This window comes from Scatophagus argus, chromosome 8 (assembly GCF_020382885.2).
Source record: "Scatophagus argus isolate fScaArg1 chromosome 8, fScaArg1.pri, whole genome shotgun sequence".
NCBI classification, from domain to species: Eukaryota; Metazoa; Chordata; class Actinopteri; family Scatophagidae; genus Scatophagus; species Scatophagus argus.
The window spans coordinates 25,035,408-25,059,567 of NC_058500.1; the positions used below are offsets into that span (position 1 = coordinate 25,035,408).

General features: G+C 41.6%; 1 long non-coding RNA gene across 1 annotated transcript; it reads left to right on the forward strand.

Moving 5' to 3' along the window:
- LOC124063951 lies at positions 1-23,855 on the forward strand. The gene is made up of 3 exons (XR_006844185.1): positions 1-860; positions 1,609-1,691; positions 22,891-23,855. It is a non-coding gene; the product is annotated as an uncharacterized LOC124063951 (long non-coding RNA).
- The last annotated feature ends 305 nt before the right edge of the window (positions 23,856-24,160 follow it).

Below are 24,160 nucleotides of genomic sequence, written 5' to 3' on the forward strand. Positions count from 1 at the left end.
TTGGTGCTGGTGATGTATATTGTATAGTGTTTTAATGCAAAAGTTGTACTTGACTACCTGCAAAATCATCTTTAAATTATCAAGAAAATCACCACATGTATACAAGTCAGTAGGTTTATTTCTTTGAAATGTTTGCTCACAATTCCTTGGCAATTCACAACTTCTCTAAAGAGGTAGACCAACTAAAAGTACATCACCCCTACACTAGACATCTCGGACATCTCTTACTAGAATTACTCATGAATGTAGTTGAAGTTGTATTTGTGAGGGCCTTCTAGATTCTGAAGAGAATGATTGAAAGTGACTGCACTGCCATCACCCTGTCTCACCTACTAGTCTCCCCACCCTGTCCCTCGCAATCTCCTACCCACCTACTTTTACCCAGACACCCCACGGCAACACTTGGGAGGCTATTTTTTGCCACACTTCACTAAATAAGGCTGTGGAGCACAACTACGAGGGTGGGCTAGTGGAGGGGTGTGTGTCTCTGGTTCTTACCTTGGTATAAAAACCCTGGGACGATGGGGGTTTCCTCTGTTGAACCGCTCGCTTGATCCCCCCCTCGCCGTGTTCTCCTTCTTGCTTGCCTTCGTCTACTTTTGGCACTTCATTAAAAAAACTGAAAGAACAAATATCACCACGCAAGCTGCCTATGAGAATAATCAATTGTTTTTTTTTTTTTTGTTTGTTTTGTTTTTTTTTTATCCAAGAACCTTCTCTGTTTTTGTCAGACTGTCAACATTTCTAATTGCTCTGTTTTTTTGAAGTTCTTTCATTTTTTTGGAATTGCTTGCACTGACCACCGGATGACACATTAGGGAAGTGAATGAATGAAATACGGGGCAAAAGGACGAGAAAGAGTAAGAGATAATTGATTTACTCCTAAATGCTCCCCTTTCTACTGCTCTCTTTCCCCCACCTGCCTTTCCTTTTGCCTTTCTTTTTTGCAATTTCCCGCCTTTTATCCATCCAAACTTTGTACCTCTCTTTATTTTCTCTTCCACCATGCTTTTCCTTTCCTTCACTCTTTCCTTTATTCTTCCATGTTCTGAGCTAACCTCCTTTTTTCTTATTTTCGTCTTAATTCTCTTTCCTTCTCCTTTTCCTTCCTTCTTTATCCCTCCTTTTGATTTTATTCTTTAATCTGCATTATTTCTTTCTGCTTTCTTCACCCACTCTCTCATTTGTCTCTCTCTACTCTTTCATTCTCTCAACCCCTCCCTACATCCTTCTTTCTGATTTGTCCTTCAGCTCTGTCAGTACTCACTATCTCGCTCCATCGCCTTCTCTGGCAGTCTGATCAGCTGTCCTTCTTCTAACTTTACATGGCCTGGTGTACACAGGAGGGACGGACAGCTGCCGGTTGACGCATTTCATTGCCCAGTCATCACTTGAAATTGAACCCTCTCACAGAAACCTCAGTGTCTTTTTTTGCACAATATTTTTGCCTGTAAACCCCCTGCCTGGGGTCCCTCCTTCATCCCATCCAGTAAGAGAGAGAGGGAAGGCAAGTCCCGTGACCCTCTTTTCTCTTGTCTCCTCTCTTTTCACTCCTCCTCTTCTCATCTTCTCTTCTCCACAACCTCAAACTCTCCATCGCTGATTCAGCTCCCAGGGAGGAGAGACTCCGCCTGCAACGACTGCTTCACCCTGCATGGGCCAACATCCCTATCTGGATCACCTTTACTGTGGTAGGTGTGGAAGTGACTCTGTGTGTGTGTAGACATTTGCAAAATATCTGTTTTTACTGAGTGAGCCTACTCTCTGCATATATGAATGTCTGTTTATCTGTGTTTAAACACAATACATTTTTTTCTCTAAACTACTCTTTTGGAAAAATAAGCAGGTTGTGAGTTAAAGAGCTGGAAAGAGTCTTCTTATTTATTTAGCACTCCATTCCCTGTTAAAGCAGGGCAGTGATAAATAAATTGTAGATGAGCTTGTGATTAACATGTTGCAAAGGACTGTCTCCACACATTCAAATAGGGTTAAAGGGTTACCTTATTAGCTTCTTATCTTATTATTATTATGTCTTTTTTCAATGGCAGTTTATTTTTCAGCATCCCTGTTTTGTTTTGTTTTTTTTTGTTTTTTTTTTTTTTTTCAATGGAACTTTTTTCGGTGCCAGTAGTTGTATCAGTGCTGATACAACTTCTCAGCTTCTCAATACTGTATTTGCCCACAGAACAGGTGAGGTCTATCTGCAGAAATACTATATGAGTATGTTCTAACTTGCCTCAGTGTTAAGCTTAGTGTCAGCCCTCCCACCAGGACCTCAGCTCTATCTATAGATGGGACACACACATGTGTCGCTCTCCTGAGAGAGAGAGAGGGAGAGAGAGGGAGAGAGGGAGAGAGAGAGAGGTTAAAATAGAAGAAGGTTCTCAAAATCATGCATATGCTCCCGTCCAACCCCCCTTCATTGCCCAGACTAGTTTTACCCAGTCAGATACCAGGGAGATCAGCAGTGGTCAGCTGTCTGTCAAGTGTTTGGAGCCCTGTCAGGCTTCATGGTGAATTGCTGGAGGTGGCAAGGTGTCTGATGTCTCCGCATCGCTCTGTAGAATATAGCCTGCAGGGCTGTAGCGGTTATAGGAGATATGCAGTTGTTTGAGAATCTATGTCTTTTGTCTAGTAAGCAATATCCCACTTAGTGTGAGAGCTGCTGTTATATGTTGTTATCTTAACTGAATGTTGAGGGAACAGCCTACAGAAAAGAACAATGTTTATAAGAGCAAGAGGATTTATATTATGTGTTTTTCTAATTTATTGGGATGAAAAATGCCTTTTGATACTGCACCCTGTTGTAAGGATTACAGAAGACATGCCAGATATTGGTAAATTCCATCCATTTCCTGCCAAGCTATGCATCACAGTGCAATGCGAGTGCATATTACACACTGCCCTTATCTTACAATCTACAGCAGTTGGCTGTTCCTCCCTGGGGAACTGTAATTCTTGCCTGGAATATCGGGACAGTCATGGTGCAGAGGCCAGAGTGGACAGGCTGCTGAATTCTTTGTAATGTATCTTATGTACAGTGCTGGGCTGGAGTGTGTCTAAGAGTTTGCAAGTGTGCCTCATTTACCAGCCATGGATTTCCAAAACCTTTGTCTTCTCTGGGACAGAGAAGGATAGGAATGAGAGACAGGAAGAGAGAGGAGAAGACGAGTGTGATTTATAGAACAGACTTTTAGCTTAATTACTGGACAGTCAGGACTGATGAGCACAGCCCCCATAGCACTGGTTACATAGTGACAGGAACACACAAAGGGGCTACTGGGGGGCTACAGAGAATAACATATTCATTTAGCTTTTGTGGAAGCCATTGACACATTGAGGCAATTGTATGTTTAAAGCACAACACACAAGAGCCAAGAGTCAAATTATGGAGCATTCAAAAGCGATATACAATAGCTGTGCAGTGGACTTAAGTGGATATACAGAAACACAAGTAGAAAAGATATTCACATAGCTGCTTTTACGATTTTTCCAGTTTCCACTTCACCGTGGAGGGACACATAGAATAATGTATTCTTTGTTTCTTGCATGTAACAAAAAATAGTTGTGGTGAGAATATTGTGTTGTGTCAAAAGGCCTCAACGTGAGGTTTCATAGAGATTTGATTCGTTGTTATTGTCATTTAAGGAAAAAGGTTGACAGCCAAAGATTGTTGCAGTCTGCCAATGCCAGTGTTTCCAAGAGCAGTGAATGCTGGCTCACCTGCCACCCACTAGGTTCTTACTCTCATTTTAGCCTCTGCATCATAACTGGCCTCATATTAGTGATATCAAATATTTGAATAGAAGTTCATTTGGAAAACTGCAACACAGTAACAGCTGTTCACCCGTAATTCAAACACTCACAGTCATACACAAAGGTACACATGCAAGCACACACACTCCCAGTAACCCTGCTATGCTTCCAGCATAGGTTTTCTTAACGCTTCTCTCAGAGTCTCCATTAGATGCCTGACGTTAGCAATGGTTCAATTCATTAAAAGCGCGACTCAGCCTTTGTGCATTTGCCTATAAATTGGTATTGATCTCTGGGAGGATGGGGAGGCAACAAGGAGGGGAGACAGCAGAGGAGAGCAGGGAGGTCTTTTTCAGTGTGTGTGTGTGTGTGTGTGTGTGTGTGTGTGTGTGTGTGTGTTAATGGGAGGGGGCAGGGGGTCTCAGGTGAATGGGGTTCACTCAAGCAGCAAGGGCAATTGAAGATGCACATATAAACACACACATACACACAAACTGTGCATGCTGACATTAACTTCCAGATTGACAGATGTGCACAGTAGGTCTCTCCCTCACACACCTCACACACACACACACACACACACACACACACACACACACACACACACACACACACACACACACACATAAACTGTCTATTGACATTCCTTTAGTCTGCTCTGACTGCTGTCCACATGCCATGCAGCATATGCCATTCAGCCTCATCACCACCGTCTGTTTAGTGTGGGACTGTAACGCTACTGTAGGCTGACTGAAAGAGAGGAAGGAGGATGAGGAGAGAGTGTGTGGTGTGAGTGAGTGTGAGAGCAGGGGAGAGAGAGAGAGAGAGAGAGAGAGAGAGAGAGAGCATGCTATATAGAGTGAGCAGTCAAGGAGAGACTGCATAGCATGGTAACCTATAGAATGCATGGGACAGTGTGTGTGTGTGTGTGTGTACATGTGAGAGAGCTAGAGAAAAGGGAGTGAGATGAATGGCACAGAGGAGGAGAGAGAAGGAAGAGGAGAGGAAGGAATTGCTCTTAGTAGCAGAGGACCAGTGGGACGAGCGGCTGCGTGCCGGACTAAAAGTTTTCAGTGTGAGAAAGAGGGAGAGATTAAGGAGAAGGAGCGAGAGAAGGGATCAGAGTGTAAGAGAGAGTGTGTGTGTGGCTAAACACAGAGGGGGAGAGAGACTGCAGAGGCAGCACGTGGGACACAGACTGAGAGAAGAGAGAGCGAAGCACTTCTTCTTCTTCTTCCCACTCTCCTTTTCTTCTCTGCTCTTGCTTTATTTGCTTATCTCTTTGGTGCATCAGCCCAGCTGAAGCACTGGAGGAGGGGGAGGACGGGGGGGGGGGGGGTTTCAATCCAGCATCTGCCTGTAGGTAAGTGCAACATCCCCCTCATTTCCCTTCACCCCCTCCCCCTAAACCCCCACATCACCTCCCTTTCAGTCCGCCGCTGCAGCTGAACCTGTAAGCGTGACACTCAAGGTGAATCGCTTGCCGTGTGTGTGTGTGTGTGTGTGTGTGTGTGTGTGCATGTGTGCTTGTGTGTGAGAGAAACAGCTTCATAATGTACAGTATGTCAAATCAGAACGGACACATGGTTGCTAGATATTGTGCTGTTGTATTGAAGCATTAGAATGTGTTCTTCCAGGGGACAAGAGGCAATTCTAACACTGATAGAGAGAAACGTGACTTTTAAAAAGTTTTTCTTGGTGACAATTTTAGTTTGTTTTTGATGTAATATGATATAATGGAATTTTTTAAAAATAAACTTTTAAATGTGAAGTTCAGTTTCTTCTTCTTTGGTCAAAGATTGCATAACAGTTCAGAAGAACAAGCAGGATCATTTTTTAAAAGCAGTGAGAAAAGTTGTTTGAAAAAAATGTAACTTCTTGTATTATTCCTGAGTGCGTAGGGTTGTGTTTACACATGTGTGCACTCTGATGTCCAGAGACCCTGCCATGGGTGATTAGAAGGGTGTCTGTGTGGTTCCTGATTCAACATTTTTTATCCCCGTTGACTGGGTGTGTGTCACAAGGGAAGAGGAGAAGCTGAGATGGGGTGGTATGGGTGGGGGGTTACGGGTGGGCCTGATGCACCACCAAGGACAGTGGCCTGCTTGGGGGACATACTTCTTTATATGCCCATATGAACAAGAGCAACTATGGAATGTAAAGAAGTATGTATCTCAGGTTGGGAAAAATTTCAACGCTACATTTGAACAAAACCCAAATATTTCAATGCAATCTTGACTGAGTCCACAAACTGAAAATATCATATGGAAAGTGGAGAAAGTGTTTTATGCATTTTATTTCCATGCAGTAGTCCCAGGTATTCTACATTCACGTGTAGTGTACGTGTGAGGGTGCTTTTGCAGGCCCTGATGTGGCCCAGTTGGTGCTGCGAAGACACGCTTAAAGTAGAAAACTGTAGATGCAGTTGCAGCAGTTTTCGCTTGCCAACAACAGATTTTTGGATATCTCTTTCACACTCTTCTCCTGAATTTATTTGTTTGAAGTTTAAAGTTATTTCAAAGCACGCATGATTTCTACACTATAATGGAAGTGAATTCAAAACGGCTTTAGCTTTCTTTTGGCATATTCCTTTATCGTCATTCATCTTGCTTTTGGTTTGGATAGTGTTAATTCGCCAGTGCTTTAAACATACACACACGTACACACACCACAGACAGACAGCAGTTTCCGGTAAATGGGGCAGTGATTAAATGCTTGCTAATGGATACCATGGTCCAAGAGGATGGTCAGAAAGAGCTGAGACTGGCTGCAGGACTCTCTGACAGATTACTAGGCTCAGATGCTGGTGTGTAGTCAGTGTCTGGATCTGGACTCAAGTCTTTGGACTGGTTATGAACCATTCATATTTAAAACAGTAGTTTTCATCGCCGAAGTGCTGGCCAAATGTGACGTCAAATTTAACAGTCACTATTTCTTTGTTCTATCTTTGTGTGTGAAAATGTTAACAACAGCTTTCGGTAGGTTAAAGTTGTTGTCTTGTGGCATTTGCTGTATAGGTCAAGGCGAAAGTGACTGGAGAAATGTCAAGCAAGAACGAGAAAGTGACTTTTGATGACACTTCTGAGTCATCAATGTCAGGACACATGATATCTGTCTCAGCTCTGCTGAGCCACCAGAACGCGCTGAGTGCCGTATTTTTATTCACTCCTGTGTGGTAATTCCTCAGCTCTGATTAAATATATGTAAGATGTTTATATGTGCTGGAACAAAGGCTAATTTGGGCGCAGTTTGGGAGCTGTTGTGTCAGGTTTTAGTGTATGTATTTTGGCCTACTTTGTATATAAATACTGTATGTGACCTAGTTAGGGTTTACCTGTCCCTGTTTAGGTGCTATTTGGGCCATTTTCAATGCGGTAATTTAGCCCTAATCAGGTGTACACACTGAAGTGTTGTGCCTGTATTGAAGCTGCTTTACTGACAGGAATCTACAGTTGAATTTCACTTCCTTCCAATCTTACTTTTCCAAGAAAAAAAAAACATTAATCTTAAATAAGATAAGATACTTTGTGCCAAAAAGAATTTTTTAACATTATGATACACACAGCCAGATGTTTCAGCAATAGTCAATAGTCAAATATCAGCGACATCTAATCAGATGACGAGCCCCCGCTGCCCCCCCCCCAAAAAAGAAGTGTATTTGTGAATGCAAATGTGTGTCGTTTGTGTATGCGTTTATGATGGAGATATTTATTGCAATGATTTTTAAGAAGCAGGGGAAAGGTGTACTGTGGGAGTATTCAGAGATAGGAGGCCACAGTCTGGGGGATGGTGGTGGTAGTGGGGGTGGGGGTTAGGGAAATGTGGGATTGGAGGGGAGGGAGATGTGGCATGTGAGTGTGCGAGATGAGGCAAGGCGAATGAGGCAGAGAAAGCTAGGGAGACTGGATTGATGATGGTGTTAAGGGCTGGTGTGTGTGTGAGAGTGCATATGTGTGTGTGTGTGTGTGTTGTGGCGTTGGGGTGTGAGGGGGGCAGGGCGGGTATTGTTCTGTCACTTTGCCTGTGTCAGCAGGTGGAAGCTCTCATCAGGACATTAAATATGCAACAATGCTGACTGCGGCACCGTGCTGAGACAGCCAAAGCCGGACGACTGGGGGGGGGCACTAAAAGTAAACCAGCGGCACCTCTTTGCCTCATTCCGCACTAGACAGCCATCCATCTACAGACACACACACACACACACACACAACCTGAGACCTCTGGCTTCTTCCCGGAGCTGCCCTGATCCTCCCTGGCTGCTCTCCTTGGCTTGCTGGCTGGGTAGCCAGCTGGTAAAGCTGGCTGGTTTACTGGCTGACTGACTGCCTGCTTGACTGGGTCCTCCCATGTGGTAGTCCACACAAGGCCAAAGGCAAAGCGAGTAATCCACTGGCCCAAGGAGGGATTAACATTAGTTACATACAGATCAGTCATGTGAAACATGGACTATAAAAATGTGCCTCTGTGTAAGTGGAATTTAATATACAGTCTACAGTATAGCTGACTGTGTTTATGTGTAAATAAATCTCTGATCGACAGCTTTATGTCAAAAAGGCCCAACAGTCATTCTGAGTTTGTGAAAGATTTTAGATGCTGCTCCAGACACCAGGGGCCAGACAAATAAAACCCTTGTAGAACTGGACTGATGTTCGAAAGTTTTACTTCCCCTCCCACAGTTAGGCTGCATTCTTAAATCCCTACTTGAAAAAAAGCAACCCCCCTCATTCATTTGAATGGGCTCAATGTGTGGTGTGTGTGTCAAAGCATGTGGCTTTGCTAAACAACACAGGAACACCAAAACAAAAAAAACCTGAAACAACTTCTGCTGCAATGCAACGTCACATCATCGTGTAATATGCTGCGAGCACACACTCCTGGTGGATGACATTGCTGTATTTCAGTTGTTTACCTTGCAATTGTCTAGACTTAAGATAAAACAGTTGTTGGCTGACTTGCAAAATACAGTATATGAGTATTACAAACCAATGTCTCAAGGAGACCTGTTTCACATTTCAGGAAAGCTTGAAATAAATTGATGAAGAAGACGATGGTAGTTTGCAGTTATAAGCAATAGTTAACATGAGATAAGATAATCTGCAACAAGAACTTTGCAGAAAAGGTTTGCAATAAAGAAACAGGACAGGTGATGGCTTTTGTGCAGACAAATTAAATTAAAAACAAAAATAAGGAATTTGTTCCATATTGTTTTAGTATTTCTTCAGTTTAGAAACATGAAAATATTTTTTACTGATTGCAGGAATTTGTGATATTATTTCTATGGCAATACAAGTGCAATAAATGCAATGTTTATGGAAACAAGTTTAATCTGAGCGTATGGCTCAAGTGTCTTCATGTTTGTGTAGTCGCTTAATAGCCTTTGGTTGGGTTGTTGGGACAGCTTAGTTTCTGTGTGTGCGCATGACATATAAAATCCCAGATCGTTGCTATGTGGCCACTGTGTGTGCACAGCAGGAAGGCAGGTTGAGATTGTAAGGTCAGGAGTTTTATAGAAAGTGTCAGAGTTTATTGGCATCATTTTTTTTCTCTCTTTTAATCATGTTTATAGTAAGTTTGCATCAGCAGCAATACACAGATTATAATAGGGGTTAAGAGTAATGGAAGTTAAAACAGATGTGTGTGTTGTCTTGTCCTGATACAAGGACGCAGACACAACCTATTATAGCTCCTTCTGTGCTGATGTCTCTAAAGTGAATCTCTGGAGTAACATACATCTGAATCCCTCAATAGGCATAAAATGCACACGCAGATGCTGTCACATGTACTGGTGTAATGTTCACTCAGTGTGTGTATGGACATTTATATGTATATATTCTATCAACACCAGCAATTCCAGACACAGTATTGATTTATCTGGTTGTTTATATGGAAATAATTTATCAGTACTGAGAACAATGTCTCGCTGATTCATTTCTCACTGTAGAAGCACATTTCACTTGTTGTTTATCGTGCTGTCTGACTAAAGCCGCAGTAAATGTGTAATTTTACAGTTTACACTGGCAAACAGCTCATGCACCCAGTCATAACAGAACAATGGTGAAATGTGCTGAACTTATCAGAGGTGGAACATGTGCTGCACAGTAGAGATGTCACTGAAATCATGGCAGACAAATTACTCCAAGAGAAGCAAGACAGATGACAACAGAACAGAAAAACCATACATGATAATGATAATACGATAATAAATGACTTCACGAACCTAATGAATTACTCATAATCACGAGTCTTTAAAGTTAATTATCTAATTTGCCCAGCATTTAAATGTGAGAATTATGTTGCATCGGTTCAAAGGGAAACTGAAAATCAATGAAAACAACACACAGCATAATCAGAAACCAAATTACCATCATTTAGTCAATACGAGTCATACATTCTCTGTGATAGTGATCCTAGACACACACACAAGCACACACGACACAGTAGCAGCACGCATCCAAAAAGATGATCAGTCGTATGTCTGGACGGGGATTAACGCTGACGTAATTTGTTTTGATCAATTAAACAGACATCTACTTGAATTAGACTCCGACAGACAGAAAGCCTAACCCCTTCCCATCTGCCACATGTGTGCAAAACAGTTGTACAGCACCAGCTGAATTCGTAAATTATTTCACAACTTTGCAGTTTATTTCCTTAACTTCCACCTATTGTGCTGTCTGCCAAACAAGTTTAGTTCCTAAGATGCAGTTTAAGGAAGACAAAGACAAAACTTTATATCTAGAACAAGCAATTTCAGCGCTTGTATATTGTTTATGGTACAAGGGGAAAAAAAGAGGCAAAAGACAGTTGTGTTAGCCTGAGAATAATATAATGATTCCCACTACGGTTGTCTGTACATCAAGTGATGTTGCTGACACCAGAGCCTGTCCATTACTGTATGATATGAAGAGAAGGTCTGCTCCCTTCAAATGAACATGGCAGGATAATTGTTATGCAGCGAAGCTGTGAAAAAGAAGGAAGCAATTAAAGGAACAAGGGCACTTTGGTGATGGTGGGCCACATTCCCCCTCCTCTACATCTCCACCACTACTGTTTCCTTCTGCTTGCTGGAGATTATACACACACACACACACACACACACACACACACACACACACACACACACACTTTCATATGCAGGTTCCCCTACACTGACACTCTTATAATTACTGCCAGGGTTTACAGTCATCCTAATATTGTAATTACACTCTCATAACATTCACAATTTTATGACACAGTAATTGTCAGTTCACAAAAAAAATGAGGAAAGGGCATTTCCCACTCTAATTGTTTTTTCTGATGACAATACATATTGTACACTACCCCAAAGATAAACACTTAAATACATTTGAACAAACTAAAAGGTGTTTTTTGTAATGCACCGCCCAACTAAGAGCACAAAATATATTTCCCCAAAAGGCATCTCAGGGAAAATATAAAGTAGAGATTTAGTGATATGTCTCATAAGCTCTAACTGGGAATATAATGCTTTCCTTGGCACGTTGTTATTCCCATAACTGCTTATGAGAATAGTAAATGAAGACTGTATGAGAGAGCAATGTCATATGCTCTAGATTAATTTTTGGAAATAGTGTCATGAAGCAATACAGGAGAAGCGTAAACGTGTAAAATTTCTGATGAATTAATTTGACACTACTTAAAGGAACAGTTAACTGAAAAAGTGATTATTATAAAGCTATTATATATGAACCCTCTTGCTGATGGAAAGTCAGGTGAAGCTCGTTTGTCCACAGAACATTTCAGTGCTGTAACAGATCCATACAGTTCATCCAGCACAATCAAAGTCTCTGGAAGCCCCAAGATCCTAAATTGATGTCATTTCCACCCCTTTTTAAGATGAAATCTTCAGTGTAGTCACTATGTTAAAAACATTAGCATGAACCACATCTCATCTGTATGGATATTCATGCTTATGTCCCCATTCACAACATTAAATCAGTGAGAAGAGCTGGAAAAAACTGACAGTTGCAGAACTCTCTCATGTTCAGCCTTTTCAGCTATGCTTGGCATGGCTTTAGTGAAGGTAATGTCAGGTTGTCACCCAGTCAGTAGGTTCAAACCGAAATATTCTTATTGGATGCTCCATATTATCGAATGGATTACCATGATATTTGGTCATTTATGGTCCCCAGAGGGTAAAGTTCAATGATCACAGTGATTCTGTTTTTAATCCAGGGCCACCAGCTGATCTGAGCCTCACTTGGCTGGAGAAAAATCATTTATTATCAACATTTATTTGATTTGATTGGCACAAAACTTAATACCATCGTTCATAATCCTTGAGGATCATTCCTACTGGGCTTGGTGATGCCGTCCCCATTGCAAAGCTAATATTTTTAGGTTTCAGTGCAATATTTCCTCAGTCATTTGGTGAAAAGCCATGAAGTTTTCTCCACTAACAATGTCATTTGTCCCAGACTTAAACTAAATAACATTCCCATCAAACTCAGGTGTCATTTTTGCTTAACGCTAATTGTCAAATGTTAGCATGCTGCATAAAGACAATAAAAATAAGACTATGAACACAACATTATCATGGTAAACATTATTTCAAAACTGAAAACTAAGTAATTTAAAATTTCAAAAAGTTTTCCAAAAAGTCAGAACATGTCATTCACAGGAACATGTGTCATTTGTTAGATATTTGGAGTGTAAATGCTAAATAAAATCATTTCTTCATATGAGGCGTGTTGGACTGCAGCAGAGCCAGACTTCATGCATCTGTGCGTGATTTCTCTGTTTCTGCCTATGCTAACATGTCCTCTGTCTGTGTGGGGCCTCATGTAGCTATCTCCCTTTGGTCTACCAAAGGAGGAGTGTAATAGGGGGCAGCATCCAGGAGTGCAAAGTGTCAGGGAGTCAGCAAGTCAGCCTGCCATAGCCTGTGATACAGGACGATAGAGGAGGAAGATGAGTGGAGCAGCCAGTAAGGCAGTAAAAGCAGTGTGGCCTGTCAGCTGCTAAAATGAGCCAGTCAGTCAGGGAGTTTGTCAGTGAAATGACAGAGTGTCAACTCAGACTGGGATGGGCTGTGATCACTCACACTCACATACACGAACACACACACACACGCACAAACTCTTAGAGGAGAAGAGTGTAGCATCAGGACAACGCTAGCTGGCATTCCTCTGTCATCACCTTAACTAGCAAGGACTTGTGTTACGGAAGAATTAAATAGAGACGATGAAGTTAGATGAGGTAGAGGACAGAAAAGTGAAGAAAGGAGGTGAAACCATGTTGGCATAAAGGCTACATTATAACTCCAAAATGTGTCTGGAGGCTTGGGGGGGTCAAGCGAAAGGCAAGACAAAGAAACATAAAAAGATACAGAGTGGGACAGTGAGGAACACAAATTATGCCAAGAAAGACACAGAGAGACAGAGAGAAAGAGAGAAAGAGAGAAAGTCGGTGGAAAGTAAATCTCCCAAACCCATAAAGAGTTATGTGTTGTGATCTGTTCCACCGATCGTTGTGTGCTTTGAGATAATTGCTTCCATTTTGTTGCACAGAGACTATTACAGTATATGATAGCTGGATTACCATCTGTAACAGTGGGCTTTGCACAGCAGCAGTAGTGCTGCATCAGCAGCAGTGCTGCTGTAGAAACTATAGGTTTAGTGAACAGCATGAGTGGGTTGTGTAGTGGCTTAAGGCTATTGTTGTAGTTATGGTCTCCTTTGGTAGAATTCCGCCTGATGAACTGAAAACATTTTCCTCTGTCACATCCAACAACATCAGCACATCACCTTGATGGGATCTAATTTCCTTGTAGGTCTGAAGTGCCAACAGTATCTCTAACCATCAGGCTGGTAAATATGTATAGCAGGCTTTTTTAAATTTTTTTCTTTTTTTTTTATTTAAGTTTAAACACACACACATGCAACATGCAGTGAAACACACAGGAGCAGTGGGCTGCATCAAGCGCCCAGGGAGCAAATTGGGGGGCTAAGTGCCTTGCTCAAGGACACATCAGCCAGCTAATGGAGGATGGGGACATTATCACTCCACCACACTCACATTTTTCCTGCCCATTCGGTGGGGGAATCGAACCAGCGACCTTCCAATCACAAGCTGCTTCTCCAACCTCTAGGCCACGACTGTTATTTGTGCTATTGCAAAGTTACACTCCATTTTGGATGGCTGATGATATTCTATAATCTGTTAATAGGTTCCGATTTCTCCACTCTGTGCCCATTCCATCTCGTTGGCTCTGATTTAAGATGTAAAACGAGTCTAGAATATGCAGTTTCTTTTTTCAAAAAGTTTCAGTAATTTCTGAAAACAGCTGGCTGGTGTAGTTTTTGTTGAGGACTGTTTTTTATTTGCAGAATAACAAAGATTTGTTGCACCAGCAGGTATTTTTCAGCACCATCTGTATGACAGTTCATCAAATGAAACGACAGCGTGCGAGTTTGTGGTAATGAAGGAACGAGTCATGTGAGGAATGAGATATGATACACATGTGATACAGACCTGATACACACACAGTACTTGTTGGCGTTCATCATTCATTACTGGTTTTGGACTTTTCATGGGATTTGTCAACAGGTAGACAAATATAGAATATATATTTTGGACATATATTTTTGTTTATAATGTAAATCTACAAGTACAGCAAATATATGTGTATATATTTCCAAAATTTTTAGAATGATGTCAAAACATGGTTGGGACTACCTGAAGTGTTTTCATCTATCTGTATTTATTATGTACTTCTAAACTTGAAATATTTCACAAACATATCATACATTTAAACTATCATGTACAAATATCAGAGAGAGAAGAGCAATGCTGCAGTTGTACCGTTCCTCCCCTGAAACCACTATTCCTGAGTGCTGCAAAATGACTACTTCTGTTAGAAGTTTGAGCAACTACACGTGTCAGAGGATTACTGGTACAAGTGAATGTGGACTGTGATATGAAGGGAGTCATCATATTTCTACAGATGGCTGTGACTTGTCACAAGCAGACTTTATTACCATCTATTTAAATTTAAGATGTAAGACATTTATTCTAGTAAGGCTAAATGACTTATTTCACACTTTCATTTTGTTAATGAAAGTAAAAATTAAGTTTTGTGTCTGTTATTTGCAGTCCTTTGTACCACTGTTGTCCTGAGTGCGCTGAAATCACGTGACTATATGACATGTAGCAGAACTTTTTCATCCTGACTCCTGGCCATTCCTACATTTCTCTAACATCACAGAAGAAACTTCATGTAGAACTAGAACACAACTCACGGAGAAACATTAAACACAGACACGACAAGGGTTAAAGTGGTATTTTGTGTAGTAAAAATGCCTTAATTGTTTCCATCAACCAGAAAATTATATGTCACATAATACATTTCCATGTTGCATTATGGGTGTATGTGCTGAATCTGAGTTCCTGTTATATGTCCCCAGTGATTAGTTTGTGGCTGGACACACAGCTGACTTCAGGACACCAGAAGAGAGAGGAATTCTGTCTGCCACAAGGCTAAGAAAGGTGGAGAGGAGAGGAGAGGAGAGGAGAGGAGAAAGTGGGAAGAAATAAGGTGATTAATAAAAGAAAATGACTAACAAAATATTTGACTGTCTAAGTCTATTCTCTATTGTACTATGTATATCATACAAATTCAGTGGAGTAAAAAGTACAATATTTGCCTGAAAAGCGGCACAATGGCACTATACAGTGCAATTAACTCATGTCCGTTCTGTAAAAATCACAACTTTCAGTCTGATTCTTTTTTTTTTTTCTGGCCATTCGGGTGCACAAGCGGCAAACAAAACCTTGACAGGTCGTCGCGGTCTAAAGATGGGTGACTTTTTCTTTAGTGCCGTCTGCTGTGGCTAAAATGAGAGCTAATGAGACTAAATCATAACCCTAAACAATAAAAGCAAAACAAGCAGCTGAAAGTCTGTGACAGCTCTGTGAAGCCAAGGGAAACTGAAAGCTTTTGCTACAGTATACTTCAGGCTCTTTTGAGGTTTACAAAGAGCAGGTGTCTCACTCACTCACTCACAAGAGAAAGCACGTGAGTTGAGGCTATCTTTACACCCGAGGTCCTTTCTGACTTTAACTGTAGTGGATTTTTTTGTCCCACAACAGAGCGTGTATCAAGTGCGTCTTTGTGGCGCTGCTGCGGTCTGTATTGGATGCATTGCAAAAATACCTAAGTGGTGGCTGTGGTTCGTTAAGGAGAGCGGGTGGAGGGTGGGAGGAAGGTGGAGCGTGTTCAGAGTGAGAATCAGCCTGCATAAGTGGAGAGAGGTGAAGACAGAGGCCGCTCTGCTGCGGTTTGGCAGCTACTGCATATGGATCATGACATCATTTCCCAACAAAACGAGATGACGTCTTCTCTACTTTAATATTGTTCAGTCTGAGTGCAGTTTTTAAAACGGCATGTTTAAAAACCTGCACAAGTGAAACTGTTTCACTTAACTTCTGTGGTGCCCTTCATTCTCTTAATCCTTTCACTTGAGAAGCTGAAGCTTTTCCCATCATTTTTTTTTTTTCTATCCAAGCTGTTGCCAGTTATCTCCTTTTGTTCTGCTTTGCCTAGTGGTCTAGTGACAGCCTCATGTGCAGGATTTATTAGCCGGTAATTTTTCTATCCTTATGTTAGTTTATGAGCAGATCATTACTGATATTGGCTGTCCCAAGCATCTTTATACACCACTTCCATTTAGTTTTTCAAGGCGCATCTCAACAATTTCTCACACATAAAAAATCACATACAGGAATGTTGGCTCAGATGAGATATCTCCTGCTCTTGTTGTGCTGTTTTTCCGATCTCATTACAGTTTTTAACGGTGAGCTGGTGTAGAGAGGAGAGGTCCGAAGGGCAGTTCAGCCTGGTTAGACGACTCATACGCTACTGAGCAGTGTTAAAGCTTGCATATATATATATATTTGGTGAAATTACAGAATGAAGTGGTTCATTAGAGACACTTACAGAGTCATCCTTCTTATATTAATGTGAAGAGTTTCACCTCTGCAAAGTCTTAAGAAAAAAACAAAGCCCCCAAGAGTCCAGTAAGGTTATATTAGTAGAGGGTACAATCAATGGAGCTTTAAAAAAATCTGTTACATCTTGTGTATATCTGGTGGTCTACAAAGAAATGCAGGGAGGGGAAAGAGTGTGAAGGGGGAGGAGGAGTAGAGGATATAATTAAATATATCATCTAAATAGGTATTGATCTTCTTAAGGGTGTTGCCGTTAGATTAAAAGGTTAAGGAATAAAACCGCTTGGAGGATTAAATCATTGTGAGGTAAAATCAAGAGCAGCGAAAGATAAACACTGCAATAATCACAAAGTATGAGCGCTGCAAGCATGCTTAATGATGTTGCACAGAGACATTAAAGATCCTGTCAAGACACATTTAAGGACCGCAATCAAAACTTGTCAGCGTTTTGAACAGATCCATTGAAAAGAGAGGCTTGGATCAAAAAAATGGACACAAGGTCAAGCAGGTGATTATGTTTGTGGAGATAATGTCAGAGGTGCAACACACTATGAACTACAGTGTGGTCATAGCTTTAAAGATAACATCATCAGCGGCCACAGTAACCCTGAGAGTACTACCAACTGACAAAGAAAAAGTTAACCACTGTACGGTACAGTAGCCACAGTACGACACCCGAGCCAAGCAGCCACCGCACAAGGTCAGGAAGCGTTTTTATCCAGCAGACGTCTTTTATCTTCAGGGAGAGTAAGGCAGCAAGGAAGTGGCTGAGCAGAGGATAAAGGCTTCTGTTACGCTCTTGTCTCCTTCTCTGATCAACCAATCAGGCGTGGGAATAGTGCTGAGTCAGCCGCTGGGTGCTGCTCACGTCCGAATGCAGGGGGAAGGAGGGGTTGGTGGTGAAAAGGAGCCAGCCAGCCAGTGTCCGCAGTGGACTGCAGCAGCATTAGCACCACTAACCCCATGAAGGGGCCTTGCTGCGGAGAGGGGGCCAAACCACCAGCCTGATCTCTCCTAATGGACTTTCATTTCATACCATCTCTGCAATGCCTACCACAGTCCCGTAGATCCACCCTCAGTGTCCATGCTCAGTTTGATATATACATCCTACTTCTCCCTCTGCCTCTAGTTCTCGGGTAATTGGGTAAAAGCAGGAATAAATAGAGCCAACCACAGAAAATAAAGTATAAAGCTTGATCACAGGTCAGCTTGTTTCATTACTGTGCTGCCTTGCATTAAGCTAATTACCAACTGGCAAACACCTCAATCAGACTTGTACAGAGGGCTTCATTAGGATGTGTTGCCTAAATCATTTCATTTAAATGTTGCATTACAGAATATTATTGCTGTTTTAAGTGGATTTGGTTCATTTGTAACAGTGAGCTCACAACTGTTTCAGGGGTTCCTGTTGTCAGGAGTCAGTCGCACTGCATACATGACAGGAAGAGATGCTCTCAGAGGTTTCTGGGCCTTGCCCTCCCACATCGTGGCCCTGGGTGGAATGCTGTGGCATGGCAGTCACTGAGAGTCACTTGTCCTGATAAGGAAAGAGAGAACGCTGAGAGAAATACCAGACGGTCAGAGACTTAGACACAGAGCATGTGACATGGTCAGCAGGTGAAGAGGCTGAGTGAGTGATGGGAGTGGCGGTGTACGGGAGATTGCATTAGTATAGCCCCAGTGTGAGGCCGTACATCTGAAACAAAAATATCATGGCAAGCAAGAGTGGAAGAGTCCGCTGCGGGACTGGTTTCAAAGTGTCACTCCTCCGTACAGCTGCTCCATAACACCACCTGTACTATGCAAGTCTCTCTGGGGACACCTCACACCCCCACTGACCTTCCCACTATGACTCCCTGACTGTCTTTACCACTGTGCCTCTCCCTCCCTCTCCGCCGGCCTCCAGCTGTCCGTAACCCTCTTCCCTCCTCACCCCTTCTCCCCTGTCTCCAATATAAGGGAAGGAATGCAGCGGACAGCACAGTCCCAGAATAGACAAGTAGCCAGCCTATCTCCAACCATGCAGTCAGCCTGACAGAGGGCAACTACAGCAGCAGCCACACTCATGCAGGAGTGCACACACAGCACATCGACCCACATACAAGTTCACTATTTTCTTGTGCTGCTAAACTTATGAGTGCACAACACCTTTTACTTATTGTAGTTTTGATCTTGACAGAGCTGCCTTGCAGTTTAATGTTGAAAGAAAAAAAAAAGCACTCACCAGTGAAGCTTTCAGCAGACATCTGTACAAGGTTAGTAATAAAATGCAATGGGTGTAATTATTCTGTTTGATGTCTGATCTGAGTGGAGGTGTGCAAGGTGAAGGAGGGCTGCCTGTTTGATGAGTGTGTAGGCCACAGAATAAAGCGTCAGACAGTGTAGCTAAGGGATTCTCTCTGTAATCTAATGAAAATCTTGCTATGACAAGTATTTCATGTGTACTACTTTCTCCCGTGAGGTTGATATTTGTGCTTGAATGCACCCGGGAGCTTGCTGAGCAAGACGCAGAACATACACACTCACATACACACATATTCACCTGTACTGTCATTCTTGTGTGGACATTCATAGATCACTGTCGACAAAAATGGTACATACGCAATCACAGCTTGAAGATCAACAATAAACATGAACATCTGTATAGGATGTATACTCGACAGGAATACACACACACATGCATGAATGCCACATACACAAACACACACACACACTGCAATGCTGCATGTTGCAGAGGTAGAACAACAGCGGCTCTGGGACAGGTAGAGAATTCAGGCCATGCAATCCTCTGTGTGCTACTTCCTCTTTTTTTTCCCTCCAGCCTCTCTCCCCTCTCTTTCTTCCATCCTCCTTACTTTTCCTCTTTTTTTTTTCTCAGTCAAGGATGCATCCCCCTCATCAATTTGCCGGTCTCTTGGGTGACAAGTTTATTAAACACAAAAGAGAAAGAGAGGGAGAGGCAGAGTGTACCATGTCTTTCTCCTTAGCTCCTTACATGCACTGCTAGTATTTAAGCATTTCTTTTTTCATATGATTTCTGTGCAATGAGGCTGATGCATTTGTTATCTAGAGAGGGGTGGACAGCTTTGATACAGGACTGACAGTCTTCATCTCTCTCTCTCTCTCTTTCAGGCACACTCTGCTTTTGAGTGGCTAAACCAGTATTTACAGTAGCTGCTAAACACTAATTTAAATATGTACGAGCGAGTCAAGTGAAATTCATGAAAGCAGTGTTGTGTTATATTTTAGCAACATGCTACAGCTATCCAAACTCATGTTACACAGAGCTCACTGAACTGTTGTGGCTCGCATGCCTGTGGTGTCCACACAGACAACGTCACTGGTTGTCTTTCTACATGGAATTTTCCTTTGTTAATGAACAATAAGGATGATGACATGAATTTTGTTTATCCTCATTCAGAGAAAGAGAGAAAGGGGCTGACTGTGGCTGAGGAGGCCGAGTAGGTCGTCTTTGTGCGAAGGTCAATGGGTCAATCCTTGGTCCCGTAGTCGTAGAAGTTGAAGCATCCTGGGAGTGAGTGTGTGTGAATGATTATCTTTCTTGATGAGTTAGTGCTCGTTGCATGTTGCCTCATACTGTCAAACCTCTTTGAGTGTTTGGTCAGACAAGAACTGAAAAAGGCCATTTCATACAAAGCTGGGTCAAGCTTTGTGTATCAAAGGGTTTGATCTAGACGAGATCATTTCTGACGTGATTTGACACTATATGAATAAAACTGATTTACAACAGACGTATTGTTTTTTGCTGAAAGGAGGAGGAAAAAATAGGCAGCAGCTGAATCTCTAGAAGACTTGCTGCTGCTCGAGTGGGTTGTGTGACTCCTCCAACTTATTAATGCTGTGCTGAACTGAAAAGCATGAGTCTGGATGCACCCCTATGTTCTCCTATTCCTACTTAACACATAAAGAAATGAAAATGGGTCATAAATATATAGCTTTTTTTTTTTTCTAAAAAGCTGTCAGCTTTTAACAAACATCATTAAACCAGGAAGACATTTTGTCAAGCATAGATAAATCCACATGTGATGTCCAGCAGAGATGTATTGTGTGTGCGTATAGAATGTGGATTGAGTCAAACTAAACTGTGTGTGGCTCCATTTTTAATAGTTTATAAATAGGCAACCTGATTTTGAAGACACTCAGGGAAGCTGTAAACACAATGTTGCATCATCTTAAAAAAAGTGAAGTGGTGAACATGGTGGCTAATCATGGTAGACACTGGGCAACATTAACATTAATGGTGTCATGTTTCTGGTCAGGTGAATTTAAATCCACTATTCCCTCCTCTGTCTTTTAGCTTTTGCTCTCAAACTGTTTTGTCCTGGACAAAAATGTCTGTCCCTTTTGATGTTAAATGCTCTGCAAAGTTAACTTTGTCCGTCTGCAGCTTGGTGCTGGACAGGTGGTGTGCAGGTTTATCGCTTAAAACAGCTGCCTGCAGTGGCTGAAAGCAACGCTAAAGATGAGAACAGTGAGACAGAGTTAAAACCATAAAGCTGTGGGCCATAAAACCAAAAAGAAAAAAAAAACGAACTGCAGGCACAAAAAAGCACTCCACAGCGCTGCAGAATCGAGTAATAATTCTCTGTGTATAGTGACCCTTTTCCCATGATCCATCACCCATCATCCACTGATCCATGATCATTTGATCCATTGCTAATATTAAAATACTGATTTGAGCAATTTAAAGCTTTTTTGTAATTCACTTCACGTCATGCGTGAAGAGGAATAAGAACAATGAAAACAAAAGGAAAAACAGACAAACAACAACAAATAAATAAATTAAACAAATACAAGGTAAGCCTTTGTATTAGCTTTACAATGTTATCCCCTACATGCTACCGTCAAAATAACATCCATGATAAATTATACAGTACAGTGGAAGAAAGTCGATACATAAAGATGTCCATCTTCATATATGTCACATCAGTATCACCATCCTGTAGTTTTTTTATATGATGTAATATATTAAATATACTCGGCAGGAATCGTTATTACACTATGTCATTACATCATGTCACCAACATATAGCGTCTGAACCGCCTACCTCCACACCTCAGCTTCTTTTATCACTTTAATATCAGCATATAACCTACAACATCTCATCTGTAACAACATGGTTAACTTCTCCTTGGTTAGGCATTCAATATTGTATTCATGGATTTTTAAAAATACCCCCCGTCTGTTATTCAGTTTAATTTAATTTCAGTTTGATAGTTCACAAGTGTCTGTTTTGTTCAACAATTTTAAGCTTTTGAAAGTACAATCTAGTTAACTGTAGGGGAACACACTATGTCAGACTGGACCTGCAAAAACTGAATCATCAGAAAATATCACTCAGTTATAGAAAAAAATATCCAGAGAGAAACTATCAGTACCTTGGATTGCAGGGCCAAGACCCTGCTTAAACTGTTTATTTCCTAATGACTAAATGATTAGCTAGGCTAATTAAACCAGGAAATGAATGAGTTGCTCCAAGGACAAGCAGAGTGCACCTAACAGCAAGACTGCTGAGCACATCATCTAGGTGCCACCAGTCTCAGGCCGGCAGCAGGGCTGAACAGCCAAACCCTGGGCCAAAAAATCTGAAATACAAGCCAAAACAGAAACAACAGAGGGGTGAGAATGGAGAGGAAGTGTGTGAAAGTCTCTGCGTGTTGGGGGAAAGAGATGTTCAACATACCGCTAGGGGTCAATGAGAGTTAATTTTCCTGTTGTCCTGTCCGCTGGCTTCATTAACAGTATTGGCAGTTAGGTGATGAATACTTTGTTTTCTCAAGTTTGTCTCCATCTATTGGTTATATGTGCTCCCATCTTATCTCTCAGGGCCCTGCTCCCTATTTTTGTAATCGCTTTTTCATCCCTCATATAGGCTGTGTTTCTTTTTCTCTGTTTCTCCTCCTCCCTCACACATTTTTATATTTTTCATTATCTTTCTTCTCCTTTTCTTATCTAAATCCATCCCTTTCAGTATATTTTGGCTTCTTCTATGCAGGAACCTACAGTATTTCAAGGGCAGTGTCCCCTCCAGTAATCAATGATTGTTTGCTTACTGTGTGTTTGCATGTTTATTTGTGTATATGTGTGTTTTGTGCAAGCAAAAAAACCCTTTTCTTAACATTTCCTCATTCTCACTCTGTCTTTCAGGTCCCAGATTGTCTCTTCCTCCTTCTCCTCTCTGTGACTTGTGGACAAGACTCACCCCTAAAATGCTTTGCTAAAGCTGGTAAAATGGAACCAAATCAACTGTTCAATGGATTTGGTCCCCTTCAACCAGCTGTAGCTGTGCATTGATCACTCCAAACACACACACACACACACACACACATGCGGTGGGACAAAGAAAGGGATAAAGAAGCAGTGGAAGACTTGTCGTAATTAAGTAGAATTCAGTTTAAAATTTTAAAATTGAAGTTAGAGCTTCTCCACAGAAACGGTTGGACAGACACAGCATGTACCATTCACAGCAGCTTTATCTCTGTCACAGAGATTACCCAAAACATATCGAAGTCATTTGCTAAATGTGTGTAAAAAAGTTAGATAACTAATTATAAACACAATATCTTGGTGGATTTGTTCGATAAAATTATAATTGCATTGTCCTTTAGAAACATTACCACTGTTGCTTATTTGAAACACGTTTGGTCCTTGATTTGTTCCTATATGTTGTTTGCAAAAGGACGGTATGGTTGAAGAGGTATTGAGTGTAAGAAGAGATGCTGTGTGAGAGAAGTCCTGGTGTGGATGTTTGCACACACATATGTACACGGTTACTGTGGGGGACAGGAACCAAAGGACGAAACATTCCAATGCTACTGACCACAAAATACCCCCAGAGGTCCTGTGTCCGTTCCCCTGGCAGGTCAGGTGGGGCTTTGGTCTTTTGGTCTTCTTTGGTTTCCGTTGTTTAGGTGGATGATGTATGTCAAAGAACACCCACATGATTGCCAGAACTCAAGGTTTCCCCTGCAGAACATTGCATTATAAACATACGATTCATTTCACCTGTCAGTGGTGTTAATGTTGTGGCTGACTGCTGTATGTGTATCACTGACTTCTAATGCATGTCTGATCAATAAAGCTTTGTCCTGAAGTTCACATAAACTGCTGAAGTCTTTTCTGTCAAGTGTGGACTTAATGCATGTGTGGTGAGGGGGTAGGGGGCAATTAAAACATGTAATGTGGTTGGCTTGGAAAGGAAGGAAATACACAATAAAAACCACTTGGTTAAATATTTGGGGTCAGTACAGTACCCAGCAGCAGTGGATTGTTTTGACTCACTTCTCACACTTTGTAAAGGGCAGTTCATACCAAGAGCGGTTACTATTATAATGACAATATAAGCATTCACACTGATGAACCACAATATTCTATAAACAGTGGCACCAATTGAGTACTGTGCCCCAGCTGTGCCAGA